The sequence below is a fragment of the Mus caroli genome, unplaced genomic scaffold (assembly GCF_978045245.1).
Source record: "Mus caroli unplaced genomic scaffold, Mus_caroli_1 scaffold_13, whole genome shotgun sequence".
Lineage (NCBI taxonomy): Eukaryota > Metazoa > Chordata > Mammalia > Rodentia > Muridae > Mus > Mus caroli.
Genome location: NW_028227268.1, coordinates 76,312,222 through 76,324,994, shown reverse-complemented (window position 1 = coordinate 76,324,994; position 12,773 = coordinate 76,312,222). Strand labels below are relative to the sequence as shown.

Genomic DNA, 12,773 nt, shown 5'->3' with positions numbered 1-12,773 from the left:
ATTTATCTAGATTTGCTTTACAGACATACATGTCCGTGTCAGAGTGTAAGGGTTCTAGGCTTTAGTTTCTCCACGTTTTATAGAGGTTGTGAGGAAGGTAATCTTGGATCATGGCCTCATGTTATACTGAATTGATGACTTTATTTTCTTACTAGTAAAATTTACCAAATTCTTACCTGTATCTCTCCTCCCTTGTGATTATTGTTATTCTTTTTTTTAAAATTAAGAGAATTCTAGCACTCAGCTTTCTAGACTGTTTCCTCTGTGTCCTACTATCTGGATCTTTTGAAGGCACACAATCAGACCAAAGTTAAGGGAACAGATATAGGCTGGAGAGATGGCTTAGTAGTTAAGAATGCTTGCTGCTGGGCCTCAGAGCTAAACAAAGAATTCTCACCTGAGGAATACCAAATGGCTGAGAAGCACCTGAAAAAATGTTCAACATCCTTAATCATCAGAGAAATGCAAATCAAAACAACCTTGAGATTCCACCTCACTCCAGTCAGAATGGCTAAGATAAAAAATTCAGGTGACAGTAGATGCTGGCAAGGATGTGGAGAAAGAGGAATACTCCTCCATTGTTGGTGGAATTGCAAGATTGTACAACCACTCTGGAAATCAGTCTGGCGGTTCCTCAGAAAATTGGACATAGTACTACCGGAGGATCCCGCAATACCTCTCCTGGGCATATATCCAGATGTTCCAACTGGTAAGAAGGATACATGCTCAACTATGTTCGTAGCAGCCTTATTTATAATAGCCAGAAGCTGGAAAGAACCCAGATCTCCCTCAACAGAGGAATGGATACAGAAAATGTGGTACATTTACACAATGGAGTACTACTCAGCTATTAAAAACAATGAATTTATGAAATTCCTAGGCAAATGGATGGACCTGGAGGGCATCATCCTGAGTGAGGTAACCCAATCACAAAAGAACTCACATGATATGTACTCACTGATAAGTGGATATTAGCCCAGAAACTTAGAATACCCAAGATACAAGACACAATTTGCAAAAACACATGAAACTCAAGAAGAACGAAGACCAAAGTGTGGACACTTTGCCCCTTCTTAGAATTGGAAACAAAACACCCATGGAAGGAGTTACAGAGACAAAGTTTGGAGCTGAAACGAAAGAATGAACCATCTAGAGACTGCCATACCCTGGGATCCATCCCATAATCAGCCTCCAAACGCTGACACCATTGCATACACTAGCAAGATTTTGCTGAAAGAACCCTGATATAGCTGACTCTTGTGAGACTATGCTGGGGCCTAGCAAACACATAAGTGGAGGCTCACAGTCAGGTATCGTATGGATAACATGGCCCCAATGGAGGAGTTAGAGAAAGTACCCAAGGAGCTAAAGGGATCTGCAACCCTATAGGTGGAACAACCATATGAACTAACCAGTACCCCCTGCACCCCAGAGCTCATGTCTCTAGCTGCATATGTATTAGAAGATGGCCTAGTTGGCCATCAGTGGAAAGAGAGGCCCATTGGTCTTGCAAACTTTATATGCCTCAGTATGGGGGAATGCCAGGACCAAGAAGTGGGAGTGGGTGGGTAGGGGAGTGGGGGGGTGTCTGGGGGACTTTTGGGATAGCATTTGAAATGTAAATGAAGAAAATACCTAATTAAAAAAAATAAATGATAAAAAAGAATGCTTGCTGCTTTTGTAGGACTGAAGACCATGTCTCAGAACTCCAGCGCTGGGGTCTTTAATGCACTCGATTCTCCTCCATCATCTGCACACACATGCTCATACTTCCCTACTGGCTACCCTATACACATATAGTTATAAATAAAAATTATATCATATAAAGTAAGAAAATAGACCTAAGGGTCAGACGGTCTTATAATGAAGCCATGAGATATTCCCTTTATTATGCAGGCTAACATTATGGTTTAATTTGAAATCACTGTGCTTAAGAGATCTATAAATCAAAACTGCCTCTAACCTGTAAGCCCTACTTGACCAAGGACAGATAACTTCCTAGAATGCTGGTGCCTGTTGTTCATGTAAGATAACAAACTGTAAGTCTTCACTTCTGTAAACAAGCTTGGTTGCACTAACTGCATAGGATGTGTGCTTGATCACATGTAGGCAGGAAGTACTCCAGCATATGTGCTTGCTTCTGCTTGCACGAGGGCAGAAGTACAAAGCCTTGTGAGTTTTGCCTTTATAATCCCTGACTAATATAACTTGGTACCACAGTCTGAACATGAATGAGTCTTAGGAATGCACCTGGTCCTGTATCCATGGTCCTTGCCAGTATTTAATAAAACCTCTTATTTCTTAAAATTTATTCATGGTTAGTTTCTGATTATGTGAATTTCAAATTGACTGGTCAATTTCTGAATGCTTTCAGACCCATGACATAGCCACAGGCAATTCTTTCTTTTTTCACTCTCTAAACTTTCTCAAAGCCTCAGTTACTTTATTTATAAAATTCAAGTCAGGCCTGGCACTTTAGAAATGTGACTTGGTCTAAAATAGTATGAATGTGAATGGAATATTATTTACCTGAAATTCTTGGGAACCAAATGTGTTTCAGATTTTGGAAATTTCTAGAGCTAAGTAGACCTTACTAGAACATTCCTCATTTGAAAAACCCAAATGCTCCAAATTATGGCATCTTAGTGACACTCTAAAATATTTGGGGGAGTTTGGAGCATATTGAGTCTTTTTAATTAGGGACAGTGACCCTGTTCTGGTGTTGGTATTGATATTATACCAACAAAAATGGATTCTTGAGCCTAACCTTGTGATGTAGATTTAGAACTGACCAAGGGTGCCTGGGTCTAGGAAGGGGACTAGTTGGGACATGAGGAACTCTGATATTTATTTTGATTGTGGTGCACTACTTATTCCATATCTCTATGAATTTTGAAAATACAAAAAAAAGTGAGTCAATTTCACTGACTGTAAGAAAAATCAGCCTTGCTCTATGCTAATTATCATGGCAAAACAGGAGATGCTATACCTTTAAAAGTTTTTGGTTTGATTTTACTTTAATGAGGAAAAGCTCCGCTAGCCCCATGAATATGACAGTGGACAGTGTGGTCTGATAGGGATTCATGAAGATCCTCTCACAGAGAGAGCAGCTCAGCTAAGGAGTGGGCCCCAGCAGTGGCTCTAGAACAACTGCCTTTTTACTCTTTCAGGTCAGTCTCTCTGCTTAACTTTTCCAACTTTCTTACATTTGGAATGTGTTGAAAATCAGCATCATCTTTTTGCCCACTGATGGCTGCCTATTCCATTTCACTACTCCATCCATGGTCAGGGCACCCCTTTAGTGTTTCAGGAAAATGGTCACAAGGGCACATTGGCTAGTGAGTTAGTACCACTGAACAACCCCATCATGTCAAGACAGGTACCAGGATGGCTCCTCCACCCTCCCTGTTCTTAACTGCTTCTGGGAAGCAGCCTTGTCCTTGAAGGTTTTCTACCAGAGCTACAAGAGGAACAACAGGCCCACCATACCTCCATAGAAAATGCCTTCTTTTCTACTTATTTAGTTCATTCTTTCTTTAGTGGTCTCACTCCTCTGTGTATGGCAACAATCCCTCCAACCCATAGTCTCTTCAAAAGACCTTTACTAAGGTTGACCAAGTCAGGTGAGTTTCTGCCCATTATTATGTCTTACTTCACTTGCATAAGGCTTTTCTAATGGCCTGAGAATAATAACAGGGTAATGTGCATGAAGTTCTGCTACCAAACTTAGACTTTCATCTGACCCATAAGCTTGTCCCAGGCTGCTGATCTCTCCCTTCTGAGACAGGCAGATAGTTTGGGACTATCTCTTTTTTTCTTTTTTTCCTATACAGTCTGACTGACTTAGGCAGACATTTCTTTCCCACAGAGGTTTCAAAAAGAAAGCTTCAATATTCTAAGGAGCTATATCTGTCTGCAAAGTCCAGGTATAGGTGGACATTGAGACAAATGATTCCAGAAGGTAAGGTAGTCTGGGTTAGTGAGGAGCGAGCTGACAAAAGAGAGGAAGTGTGTTAGGAAGCAGGGTTAACGTGTGGAATAAGAGGAAGCAGAGATGGGAAAAAGAATGACGAAAAAAAAAAAAAAAGATAGCCCAAGATCTTTAGCCTGGGAATGGTGCAAGACAATAATGTCACAGATGAGCTGGGCAGGAGTCAGTGTTAAAATAGTGTCAAGGCATGATGTAGGAAGAAAAGGGTTCATACTGATGGAAGCAAAGATGCAAGCAAACCCCAGGTCACCTGCCCAAGTAAGCCAGACTGGACAGCCAAAGAAGATAAAGTGAGAAAATGGTCCCAAGCTCTCTGCCAGTTGGTCTCAGAAGTGAGAGGAGATTAGCAATCTTGGACAAACTCACGGGCCAGATGGAAGTCAAAGCTTAGTAGTCCTGCATGGACGTTACTTCCTCTCATGTTAGTAGAGAAACGTTATTCACATCGCACTGATGAGGGCATGCTCATGGAGGAGAGTGAGAAGCTAGCCCCACACATGGCCACGTCATGCAGATGTCACATTTTGTCAGGAGTCATGCAGTATTTCTCACATTTAAGTAGTTTACATTAGTGACACCAAATTCCATATATGTTGATTATTCTCATACCTACCATTCACAATAAATGAATCTGTGAAGTGTTGGAGGTATGGTGAAAAGGACCTCGACAAAGACAATATGAGCAGGGCTTAGAGAACTTATTAGATGTAATGAAGTCACTTTAGGCATCAGAATTTACATCATTCTTATCTACTAGTTAAGGCCTCCCAGTTCACCAGAAAGGCTCTGAGGCAGACAAGTAAACTTAAAGCTGAATGCTAGCCCTCTAGCCACACTCCTACTGTAAAAGATGATGTGACAATCAGGTGGGTGTGAGCATCTCTTGGGAGTAGAAGCAAGAAGGTACTCTACTGCCTGCTTCATAGCCTTTCCAGATGGCCTTTGCTATTCAGTTTAATCTCTTGTTTGACTTTGTGCTGAGAAAAATCTCCTATGAAAGCCCTTGTGAACCATAAAGGGTGTAACACCCTTAAAGTGATATCCATCCAATTCTGCCCACAGATCAAGGACTAGAACGTATCTGCTTATGTGGCATAAAAATGAAATGGTGTGGAAATGTTGAGGACTCTGTTCGCCTTTGGAAGTGCTACTGAAAAAAAAAACTTCCGAGAAAGAAACATAAGAAAGACAAGAATGGGCTCTGGTTGGGGAGGCAGAAATCCGGCCTACATAGGGCCACAAGCCTCTTCCGGTCAGAAAAGCACCTGGGAAGCTAGGGCGCAGGGTCCGCAGACACTCGCCAGCTACCCACAACACCCGCCACAGGATCTTAAGACTTCTGGTGAGTGGAACACAGATTCTGCACCAATCCAATTGCGCACGCGGGACCTGAGACTGCATTAGTTAGGGAAGCAGAAACCGGCCTGAGTAGGGCCACAGGCTTCATCCGGCCAGATCAGCACCAGGGGAGCTAGAGCGCAGGGTCGGCTGACACCCGCCAGCTACCCACGACCCCTGCCACAGGATTTTGAGACTGCTGGTGAGTGGAACACAGCTTCTGCTCCAGTCCAATCACGCGGGACCTGAGACTGCTCTGGTTGGGGAGAGAGAAATCCGGCCTACATAGGGCCACAAGCCTCTTCCAGTCAGAAAAGCACCTGGGTAGCTAGGGCGCAGGGTCGGCTGACACTCGCCAGCTACCCACAACACCCGCCACAGGATCTTAAGACTTCTGGAGAGTGGAACACAGCTTCTGCTATAATCCAATTGCGCGCGCGGGACCTGAGACTGCATTAGTTAGGGAAGCAGAAAACCGGCCTGAGTAGGACCACAGGCCTCTTCCTGCTGGACCAGCACCGGGGTACCGCCAGCTACCCACGACCCCAGCCACAGGATTTTGAGACTGCTGGTGAGTGGAACACAGCTTCTGCTCCAATCTTTAAACAGTGACAACGACAACAACTAACCCCAGAGATTACCAGATGGCAAAAGGTAAACGTAATAATCTTACTAACAGAAACCAAGACCACTCACCATCATCAGAACCCAGCACTCCCACTTCGCCCAGTCCAGGGCACCCCAACACACCGGAAAAGCTAGACACGGATCTAAAAGCATATCTCCTGATGATGATAGAGGACTTCAAGAAGGACTTTAATAACACACTTAAAGAAATACAAAGGAACGCTGGTAAACAGGTAGAAGACAATAAAGAGGAAGCACAAAAATCCCTTAAAGAATTGCAGGAGAACACTGCTAAAGAGTTACAAATCCTTAAAGAAAAACAGGATAACATAATCAAACAGGTAGAAGTCCTTAATGAAAAACAGGAAAACACATCCAAACAGATGATGGAAATGAACAAAACCATACTAGACCTAAAAAAAGAAGTAGACACAATAAAGAAAACCCAAAATGAGGCAACACTGGAGATAGAAACCCTAGGAAAGAAATCTGGAACCATAGATACGAGCATCAGCAACAGAATACAAGAGATGGAAGAGAGAATCTCAGGTGCAGAAGATTCCATAGAGAACATCGGCACAACAATCAAGGAAAATGTAAAATGCAAAAAGATCCTAACTCAAAACATCCAAGAAATACAGGACACAATGAGAAGACCAAACCTACGGATAATAGGAGTGGATGAGAATGAAGATTTTCAACTCAAAGGACCAGCAAACATCTTCAACAAAATTATAGAAGAAAACTTCCCAAATCTAAAGAAAGAGATGCCCATGAACATACAAGAAGCCTACAGAACTCCAAATAGACTGGACCAGAAAAGAAATACCTCCCGACACATAATAATCAGAACAACAAATGCTCTAAATAAAGATAGAATACTAAAAGCAGTAAGAGAAAAAGGCCAAGTAACATATAAAGGCAAGCCTATCAGAATTACACCAGATTTTTCACCAGAGACTATGAGAGCCAGAAGATCCTGGACGGATGTTATACAGACACTAAAAGAACACAAATTCCAGCCCAGGCTACTATACCCAGCCAAACTCTCAATTAACATAGATGGAGAAACCAAAGTATTCCACGACAAAACCAAATTCACGAATTATCTCTCCACGAATCCAGCCCTTCAAAGGATAATAACAGAAAAAAAACAATACAAGGACAGGAACCACGCCCTAGAAACAACAAGAAGGTAATCCCTCAACAAACCTAAAAGAAGACAGCCACAAGAACAGAATGCCAACTTTAACAACAAAAATAACAGGAAAGAACAATTACTTTTCCTTAATATCTCTTAATATCAATGGACTCAACTCCCCGATAAAAAGACATAGACTAACAAACTGGCTACACAAACAAGACCCAACATTTTGCTGCTTACAGGAAACTCATCTCAGAGAAAAAGATAGACACTACCTCAGAATGAAAGGCTGGAAAACAATTTTCCAAGCAAATGGTATGAAGAAACAAGCTGGAGTAGCCATTCTAATATCTGATAAGATTGACTTCCAACCCAAAGTCATCAAAAAAGACAGGGAGGGACACTTCATACTCATCAAAGGTAAAATCCTCCAAGAGGAACTATCAATCCTGAATATCTATGCTCCAAATACAAAGGCAGCCACATTCATTAAAGAAACTTTAGTAAATCTCAAAGCACACATTGCACCTCATACAATAATAGTGGGAGACTTCAACACACCACTTTCACCAATGGACAGATCATGGAAACAGAAACTAAACAGGGACACAGTGAAACTAACAGAAATTATGAATCAAATGGATCTGGCAGATATCTACAGAACATTCTATCCTAAAACAAAAGGATATACCTTCTTCTCAGCACCTCATGGTACCTTCTCCAAAATTGACCACATAATTGGTCACAAAACAGGCCTCAACAGATACAAAAATATTGAAATTGTCCCATGCATCCTATCAGATCACCATGGACTAAGGCTGATCTTCAATAACAAAATAAATAATAGAAAGCCAACCTTCACGTGGAAACTGAACAACACTCTTCTCAATGATACCTTGGTCAAGGAAGGAATAAAGAAAGAAATTAAGGACTTTTTAGAGTTCAATGAAAATGAAGCCACAACATACCCAAACTTATGGGACGCAATGAAAGCATTTCTAAGAGGAAAACTCATAGCTCTGAGTGCCTCCAAAAGGAAACTAGAGAGAGCACACATTAGCAGCTTGACAACATACCTAAAAGCACTAGAACAAAAGGAAGCAAATTTGCCCAAGAGGAGTAGACAACAGGAAATAATCAAACTCAGGGGCGAAATCAACCAAGTGGAAACAAGAAAAACTATTCAAAGAATCAACCAATCAAGGAGCTGGTTCTTTGAGAAAATCAACAAGATAGATAAACCCTTAGCCAGACTCACTAGAGGGCACAGGGAAAGCATCCTAATTAACAAAATCAGAAATGAAAAAGGAGACATAACAACAGATCCTGAAGACATCCAAAACACCATCAGATCCTTCTACCAAAGGCTATACTCAACAAAACTGGAAAACCTGGATGAAATGCAGAAGTTCCTAGACAGATACCAGGTACCAAAGTTGAATCAAGATCAGGTTAATGATCTAAACAGCCCTATATCCCCCAAAGAAATAGAAGCAGTCATTAATAGTCTCCCAACTAAAAAAAGCCCAGGACCAGATGGGTTTAGTGCAGAGTTCTATCAGACATTCAAAGAAGATCTAATCCCAGTTCTTCACAAACTATTCCACAAAATAGAAACAGAAGGTACTTTACCCAACTCATTCTATGAAGCCACTATTACTCTGATACCTAAACCACAAAAAGACCCAACAAAGATAGAAAACTTCAGACCAATATCCCTTATGAATATTGATGCAAAAATCCTCAATAAAGTTCTTGCTAACCGAATCCAAGAACACATCAAAACAATCATCCATCCTGACCAAGTAGGTTTCATCCCAGGGATGCAGGGATGGTTCAATATACGGAAATCCATCAACGTAATCCAGTATATAAACAAACTCAAAGACAAAAACCACATGGTCATCTCCTTAGATGCGGAAAAAGCATTTGACAAGATCCAACACCCATTCATGATAAAAGTCTTGGAAAGATCAGGAATTCAAGGCCCATACCTAAACATGATAAAAGCAATCTACAGCAAACCAGTAGCCAACATCAAAGTAAATGGTGAGAAGCTTGAAGCAATCCCTCTAAAATCAGGGACTAGACAAGGCTGTCCACTTTCTCCATACCTATTCAACATTGTACTTGAAGTCCTAGCCAGAGCAATTCGACAACAAAAGGAGATCAAAGGGATACAAATTGGAAAAGATGAAGTCAAAATATCACTCTTTGCAGATGATATGATAGTATATATAAGTGACCCTAAAAATTCCACCAGAGAACTCCTAAGCCTGATAAACAGCTTCGGTGAAGTAGCTGGATATAAAATTAACTCAAACAAATCAATGGCCTTTCTCTACACAAAGAATAAACAGGCTGAGAAAGAAATTAGGGAAACAACACCCTTCTCAATAGTCACAAATAATATAAAATATCTTGGCGTGACTCTAACTAAGGAAGTGAAAGATCTGTATAATAAAAACTTCAAGTCTCTGAAGAAAGAAATTATAGAAGATCTCAGAAGATGGAAAGATCTCCCATGCTCATGCATTGGCAGGATCAACATTGTAAAAATGGCTATCTTGCCAAAAGCAATCTACAGATTCAATGCAATCCCCATCAAAATTCCAAATCAATTCTTCAACGAATTAGAAAGTGCAATCTGCAAATTCATCTGGAATAACAAAAAACCTAGGATAGCAAAAACTCTTCTCAAGGATAAAAGAACCTCTGGTGGAATCACCATGCCGGACCTAAAGCTCTACTACAGAGCAATTGTGATAAAAACTGCATGGTACTGGTATAGTGACAGACAAATAGACCAATGGAATAGAATTGAAGACCCAGAAATGAACCCACACACCTATGGTCACTTGATCTTCGACAAGGGAGCTAAAAACATCCAGTGGAAGAAAGCATTTTCAACAAATGGTGCTGGCACAACTGGTTGTTAACATGTAGAAGAATGCGAATCGATCCATTCCTATCTCCTTGTACTAAGGTCAAGTCTAAGTGGATCAAGGAACTTCACATAAAACCAGAGACACTGAAACTTATAGAGGAGAAAGTGGGGAAAAGCCTTGAAGATATGGGCACAGGGGAAAAATTCCTGAATAGAACAGTAATGTCTTGTGCTGTAAGATCGAGAATTGACAAGTGGGACCTCATGAAACTGCAAAGCAAGGCTAAAGACACCATCAATAAGACAAAAAAACCACCAACAGATTGGGAAAGGATCTTCACCTATCCTAAATCAGATAAGGGACTAACATCCAATATATATAAAGAACTCAAGAAGGTGGACTCCAGAAAGTCAAATAACCCCATTAAAAAATGGGGCTCAGAACTGAACAAAGAATTCTCACCTGAGGAATACCGAATGGCAGAGAAGCACCTGAAAAAATGTTCAACATCCTTAATCATCAGGGAAATGCAAATCAAAACAACCCTGAGATTCCACCTCACACCAGTCAGAATGGCTAAGATCAAAAATTCAGGTGACAGCAGATGCTGGCGAGGATGTGGAGAAAGAGGAACACTTCTCCATTGTTGGTGGGATTGCAAGCTTGTACAACCACTCTGGAAATCAGTCTGGCGGTTCCTCAGAAAATTGGACATAGTACTACCGGAGGATCCAGCAATACCTCTCCTGGGCATATATCCAGAAGATGTCCCAACAGGTAAAAAGGACACATGCTCCACTATGTTCATAGCAGCCCTATTTATAATAGCCAGAAGCTGGAAAGAACCCAGATGTCCCTCAACAGAGGAATGGATACAGAAATTATGGTACATTTACACAATGGAGTACTACTCAGCTATTAAAAAGAATGAATTTATGAAATTCCTAGCCAAATGGATGGACCTGGAGGGCATCATCTTGAGTGAGGTAACACAATCACAAAAGAACTCACACAATATGTATTCACTGATAAGTGGATATTAGCCCAAAACTTAGGATACCCAAGATATAAGATACAATTTGCTAAACACATGAAACTCAAGAAGAATGAAGACCAAAGTGTGGACACTGTGCACCTTCTTAGAATTGGGAACAAAACACCCAGGGAAGGAGTTACAAAGACAAAGTTCGTAGCTGTGATGAAAGGATGGACCATTTAGAGACTGCTGTATCCAGGGATCCATCCCATAATCAGCTTCTAAACGCTGACACCATTGCATACACTAGCAAGATTTTGCTGAAAGGACCCAAATATAGCTGTCTCTTGTGAGACGATGCCGGGGCCTAGCAAACACAGGAGTGGATGTTCACAGTCAGCTATTGGATGTATCACAGGGCTCCCAATGGAGAAGCTAGAGAAAGTAACCAAGGAGCTAAAGGGATCTGCAACCCTATTGTTGGAACAACATGATGTACTAACCAGAACCCCGGAGCTCTTGTCTCTAGCTGCATATGTATCGAAAGATGGCCTAGTCGGCCATCAATGGAAAGAGAGGCCCAGTGGACTTGCAAACTTTATATGCCCCAATATAGGGGAATGCCAGGGCCAAAAGAATGGGAATGGGTGGGTAGGGAAGTGGGCGCTATGGGGGACTTTTGGGATAGCATTGGAAATGTAATTGAGGAAAATATGTAATAAAAATATTAAAAATTAACAAAAAAAAAAAAAAGAAAGACAAGAATGGCCAGAAGGTGAGCCTAAGGGGCAGAGCCAAGTCCTAAGAGGAACAATTTTCAATGTGAGTCTGTGGAAGTGCAGTGGCTGGCTGGGCTTAGTAACTGGTATTGGCATAGAACCAACATATTCACTATATATAGTCATATATATATATAGTCATATTTTTTTTCACCATATCTGCGACCTCATTTCTTTTTAAACTACATATAGCATGATGCATGTTTTAAAATTCTTTCCTGGTTGATTTTAATAAGCACTCCCTCCTTTTTGTATATTTTCACTTCACATAGAAGCTTAAGTTTTATCTGTTTTTTGTATTTTAATGGCTTTGCATTGTAGCTCTGTTGTCCCTTGAACTGTACCACCAGAGGTTGTTTTAAGATTCAAAGGGTTAATATTGCTCCCATCAGTTCTATCTATTTAATCTTGATTTCCAGTCCCTGAATTCCTCCCTGCCTTTTTGTTTCAAATAAGCTAGAATAACTCACTGGTTGTTCTAACTTCTAACATGTATCATTTCTTAAATCCTTACTTTTCTAAAGTATATGCATTGTTATGCATGTTAATAGCATTCCCAAAGAATATTCATAATGTACCTGTGACTTTTTAAAAATTGCAGTGTGATCACTCTTGGGGCCTCTGAGCTTTTTCAAAAGCTATTCTTATTTCTTACTTTCTAAAAATATGAGATCTCCCAGAATGGATTTCTAGATATGCCTTCTATATGTTTTCATTATTGATTCTGAACTTTTGAACATTGTCTTTGAACTGACAATCCTAGAATAGAAGCTGTTTTCTGCATGAAATCAATTCTGTAAAAGTTGAAACTGCTTTCTTTTGGGTCTGTTATTGTCAATTTCTTTAAACCTTCCATGACCCTGTGTATTTCAGGTGTTGGCACCCTATTTTTTGTTTCATTAACTATCCAGTTGTTCTGCTTGGGTTTATTTGTTTGTTTATTATTTTTAGACCCTTGTTTGTGCTATTTGCTTATTATTATTATTTTTTTTTCTTACTATGTAGCTCTGGCTGGCCTGGAACTTACAAT

The 12,773-nt window shown here is 40.6% G+C and overlaps 1 protein-coding gene across 1 annotated transcript in view; it reads right to left on the bottom strand.

Moving 5' to 3' along the window:
• Sgcd (sarcoglycan delta) overlaps positions 1–12,773 on the bottom strand; it is a 425,306-nt gene that overhangs the window by 9,922 nt on the left and 402,611 nt on the right. The window lies entirely within an intron of this gene.